Raw genomic sequence first — 6,000 nt, forward strand, 5'->3', positions numbered from 1 at the left:
GAAAAATGATGATGAAATTACGTTGAATGCTGTCGAAATGCGATCCCTCAGGCGAATGTGTGGTAAAACGATGTATAACTCAAACACTACAACGACTTACCTTACTACTTGAAAACTTTTACTGGAGACAAATTAAAAATCAATCTAAAAAAGCACATGATGACTGAACTAACTAGACTAGACGAGACATAAAATGACTAGACAATATTAAATTTCTAATGTAACCCTAACGGGTTTTTTAAAATTGTAAATAAATAAAAAAATGATAGGTGCACAAATGTCGAGATCCGTGAAGTGTGTAAGGCCGAGACACGCATTATCGACAAAATCAAGAAAGGGGCGCTGCGTTGGTTTGGACACGTAGAGCGAATGGACAGCGAAAGAACGGCTAAAAGGATCTACGATGCAAATGTTGATGGATGCAGAAAACGAGGAAGACCGAGAAAGACATGGCGCGATCGAGTCCATCAAATACTTGAAGATGGACATGTCAAAAGTAGGAATAATCGGCGTGCGTGCATGAGAAGATGTATGAATGTAGAGGAAGCGAGGTATGTATGCAAAGATTGAGTGATATGGCATTCTATCCTCTCTGCCTACACCCCTACGGGGGAAACGGCGTGATGGTTTGTTTGTTTGTTTTTCCTTTATCTTAAGAACGGTTAATCGTCATCAATTAACTTAGGCAATCTAAATGCCCACAGTTCTGTCCCTATTAAAAGAGGTTTTCCATCTCCTCTGAGAACTCTATTGTATTGGAATTTGTTCTGTTTGCGTTTCTTTGCAAAGTGTGATTAATTATCTCTTCCGAGACACGTTTTTCGATAATTAAAACAAATAAGTTTAATTAATAATGGTTCTCTTATCATTCTAAATTAACGCCGCATCAATGTCTCCATCACTAAGAGACGATAAGAAATTTATCGACAACTGACGATAAAAATTCCGGAATCATATATCGCGAGGGTTCGAAATTATTGCCGTTTGAACGACCTTCAAAATCAATGTTTCACGTGCACCCTGCCGGGAATCGAGCCCGGGATCTCAAAAATGGTAGGCGAGCGCGCCAACCGCTACAAAACGACGGCGACTAATCTCCACTTGATTTCCTTATTCGGGATTTTTACCTGAGAGAAGCCATCGAATAGAAAACACGCGATTATATTTCACACTGAACTTATTTATTTATTTTGACACTTTATATACATATACAATATATATACATATAAGGGCGGGCATATTGCCTTAAGGCAATTTCTTTCTACCTACCCAAACCGTGCAGTTTGAGAAAATTATAAATACATGGACATATTGAATCTTACAATTTTATACAAAAATTAAAAGCAAAGATTAACAAAAACAAATATATATACATAAAAAAATAACACTATACTATGAAGAGAGGAGAGAGGATGGGAAGGACAGAAGAAGGATAAAGGAACAATTTAAATATTTAGATAGTGACATTTCAATCTTGACTTAAATGTAAATAAAGAAGGGGCGTGATACCGTGTATGTTGGATTTGATCCGACGTTTCGGCTACCATTGCAGGAGCCATCTTCAGGGAAAACTGTGTGTTTTATAGAGAAATGTATGTGTTTATTTTTTATATTTAATTAAATTCAACATGGTTCCCAGCACTACATATGACAAAAACGAATAGAAATGTGCCTACTGCCGACTGCGACACGGTACAAATTACTAGTACATAAACATAATTATTCTTTCCTACAAAACTAGAAATGTGCCTACTGCTGACTGTGACACGGTACAAATTACTAGTACATAAACACATACATTTCTCTATAAAACACACAGTTTTCCCTGAAGATGGCTCCTGCAATGGTAGCCGAAACGTCAGATCAATTCCAACATACACGGTATCACCCAAAAAAGATACATAATATTGATAACAGTGACCGTGAAAACCTTCGCACCTATTTGAAGAAGGGGCGTCTCTAACATTAGTGGGTAGATTATTCCTCAATCGAGCGGCTACTACTGTGAAAGAGGAGGCAAGACAATTAGAGCGATGACAGGGTATTAAAAGGTTTCTCTCGTTACTAGAACGAAGAGATAGTCCGTGTTGTGAAAGAGTAGAACTGTATTAAATGTTAATAAATGTACATATTATGTATACCGACTATACTATGTACACTGGTTTCGTCAGGACACTAATTATACTAACATTAAAATCCCACTATACACCATCGCCAGTCTGACGATGTCGGTCACCGGTAAAAATTACAAATGGACAAGCAAACACACCATCACGCCGTTTCCCCGTAAGGGTAGGCAGAGAGGATAGAACGCCACATCACTCTATCTTTGCATACAGAGATCCATTACTATCATTTATTAAATCGTATCTAACTAGTAGGACACAAAATGTTCGGATAAATAACTATTTATCAACCAGTATTGATGTTACATCGGGTGTACCTCAGGGTGCTCATTTGGCACCCCTGCTTTTCAATTTGTTTATTAATGATGTTGCTAAATCATTCTCTTACTCTCGTTTTTGGCTCTTCGCGGACGACAACAAAATTCTCAAAATAATTCAAACTTTACAAGACTGCTTTCTTCTTCAATCAGACATTAACTCTTTTAACCGATGGTGTAAAGTCAATAAATTAGAACTAAATATTAAAAAATGCAAAATAATGTCATTTCATAGAACAAAACAACCAATTTCCTTCGAGTACCTATTAGAAAACTCCAAAATTGATGTAGTCAAGTCCATCAGAGATTTAGGAGTTGTTTTGGACTATAAACTGACATACAACGAGCATATAGATAATACAGTAAATAAATCACTGAAATTACTTGGCTTCATTAACAGAATATCCTCTGATTTTACTAATGTCCGTACAATCAAAACTCTTTATTGCTCAACTGTTCGCCCTCTTCTTGAATATGCCTCAGTGGTCTGGTCTCCATTCTATGTCAATCGCATAAATCACATTGAATCAGTCCAACATCGCTTGCTTCGAAAAATAGCGTGGATGCTTGGACTAGAGAGAGATAATTATTCTTATGCCGAAATAGAGTCAATGTTAAATATTTCTAGTCTACAAAAACGTAGAACTAATATTGACTCCATATATATGTTCGGCATACTAAATGGTATAATCGATGTTCCATCATTACTGGGACAAGTAAAATTCAATATTCCGACTCGTAGATTGAGAAACAATGAAGTACTGTTCATCGATCAGCATAGAACAAACTATGGCCTAAATTCTCCAATGACCCGCCTTTGTCGTATTGTTAACTCAAGACAGGATCTGGACTTTTTTGGTTTAAGTTTACAACGATTTAAACGAGCACTAAATAAATAGTCCAGATCTTGTCTCGATGTCCCTTATGTTTGTCAATGCTTCTTTCTTTTTTCTTTAAATGTTTTAAACTACTCTTTTATTTGTAATATTTAAACCTTATAAATTGTATACATGGACAATGTCCGTTAATAAATAAATAAATAAATAAATAAATACAGATCTCGCTTCCTCTACTTTTTCTCATGAACGCGCGCCGATTATTCCGAATTTTAACATGTCCATGTTCGAGTATTTGTTGGATTCTTCCTCTATTTCTGCATCCATCAACATTCGCATCGCAAATATTTGTAGTCGTTCTTTCGCAATCCATTCGCTCCACATGTCCAAACCGACGCGGAGCTCCTTTCTCGATTTTGTCGATAGTGCGCGTTTCAGCCTCACGCATCTCAACATTTGTGCATGTGTCGTACATAGTTTTACCGCACATTCGCCTGAGCTATCGCATTTCGACAGCATTCGGCCTACTTTCGTTCCTGTTTTTCCAAGCCCATACTTCGCTCCCATACATGAGGGTCGGGGCCGGGACTCCATTGTGGACTGCTAATTTTGCATCTTGCATTATAAATGAAAGTAGAATAAAAGTATATATCATTTAATTTATTTTTTTTGCACCACAACAGGCCAGGAGGCCCAATTACAGTGGTGAATTACACTACAGAACAACCAGGCTTACGAAAAATCACATTTTTAATTTTTGTGTTCTCACCGGGAATCGAACCCGGAACCTTCCGTGCGTGAGTCAAGCGTCTTGACCACTACACCACGGAGGCCGCCCACGTACTTTTATTACCATAATTAAAATGCAGTTCCACCAAGAAATGTCAGTAGAAAAACTCAATCTATCTGAAGTGTGTAATAAAAATCATTGTTTAGTGCCATAATCCTGGGAGAAAATACGAGAATACGTTTGTGTAAAGAAAAATCAGACCGCGTTTCCTCTTAAGACAGTTGTTTTTGTGAAAATTATTTCATTGAAATTGTATTAAAATTGTAGGCTGTAGAACTCAGGGGCGAATCGTCAAAGTAAGCGATTATGCACAGCTTACCATTATATTTGACTTTAAATTAAAATAATTTATAGTAACCATGTTTATGGGAAAATATATAAAGTAATTGATATTTATTATAAATCACCGTTTATATCTTTCTACAAAAAAATATCTATGAAGTGCGCCCAGTCCATTCTCACTGAACGATAAAACTAGCCGATTACCTCAGCTTATTCTTCCATACAAAAAAGTACACTGTATTTTTCGTCTTTAACCCAAGTCGGCTTTTTTAGTACTAAAACAAACTTGCAGATTATAAATATTTTTAGAAGATTCTCCATTTGGAAACTAGTATTTCCAAATTTAGTTCCGAAGGACTATTTTTCTTTGATGGGATACCGTTGACATATTATGTATCACATAGGACAGGTGGCGTTCGCAGTGGCCGTTTTAGGCATTATTCATTTTAAAAGAAATCGGCCAGTGCTCAAGTCTTGACAATACTGTCAATGACAGATCATAATGAAAATATCTGTTGAATGTCATTGTGGTATGTGTTAATAAACTTTTGTACAAGTTTAGTATTCTAATAAAATAGTGTTGATAAAAGCTACGTATATCGCGTGGTTAGTAATAATTGTTGTTTTAGTTGATTTCCACAGAACCACAGAAAAAGTAGTTTTTTATAATAACATTACTTACATGTTATGTAATATATATATAGTTGGATAATTTATATAGCGCCATTTTTGTGAAAATCACCTCAAGGGCGCTGTACAATTAATAAATATCCCAGTACGTCTTGCAGCTACAGAGCGCATGGACGGTTGGGATTCTAGTTCCTCGTTTTCAATTAAGATCAATAAAAATTATAACAGATAGGAGCTAGATTACAGGACGTCTTGCAGCTACAGAGCGCATAGACAGTTAGAAATTTAGCCCCCATTTACACATTTTAAAAATTGACAAATAAATTTAGTGTATTAATGATACTAAAAAAAAAATAAAAACAATATGAATAATAAAAAGGAGTAAGATTACAACACGTCTTGCAGCTACTAAGCGCATAGACGATTGGAATTCTAGACCCCATTTATAAAATGTAGGTATTTTTAAGTTGGTATATGAAAGCTAGATAACCAATCACCGTGCAGCTACAAAGCGCATGGACGCTCTTATATGTAGTACAAATTAATGAACATTTTTAATAGATTACCTATAAAATAAATCACGGCTCGCCACTGGTAGAACTTTGATTTAAACGTCTAAGGATAAACCGCTTATTTAATTTTTTTTGTAAAAAATATTATTTTGTTAAACTCACAGCAGTTAAAAAATCAATTCATTCACCCGATCGCGGTGAGCTTAACGAAGCCTTTGTAGTTTCGTATATCAAGTTACGGGGACCCCGATTGTAATGAAACTACTTTGAACGGTGTCCGGACGGATGACAAATACAGGTCTGTGCGTGAAATAGAAGCAGATCGCGCCACTTGCTTGTTGGCAGATGAATGCTCGAAATGCCGGTTCGCGGAATGCGTTATCCTTTATTTGCTCTACCACGGAACCCTTAATACAATGAATGCAATTACCCACCTTATTCTGGGTTCTAGCACCGTAAAGCTAGGGTTTCCTAGGACAGCGGTGCCGGTATCTTAACGGCCGTAGT

Source organism: Micrasema longulum, unplaced genomic scaffold, assembly GCF_059751315.1.
Source record: "Micrasema longulum isolate JH-2025_06_02 unplaced genomic scaffold, ASM5975131v1 h1tg003088l, whole genome shotgun sequence".
NCBI classification, from domain to species: Eukaryota; Metazoa; Arthropoda; class Insecta; order Trichoptera; family Brachycentridae; genus Micrasema; species Micrasema longulum.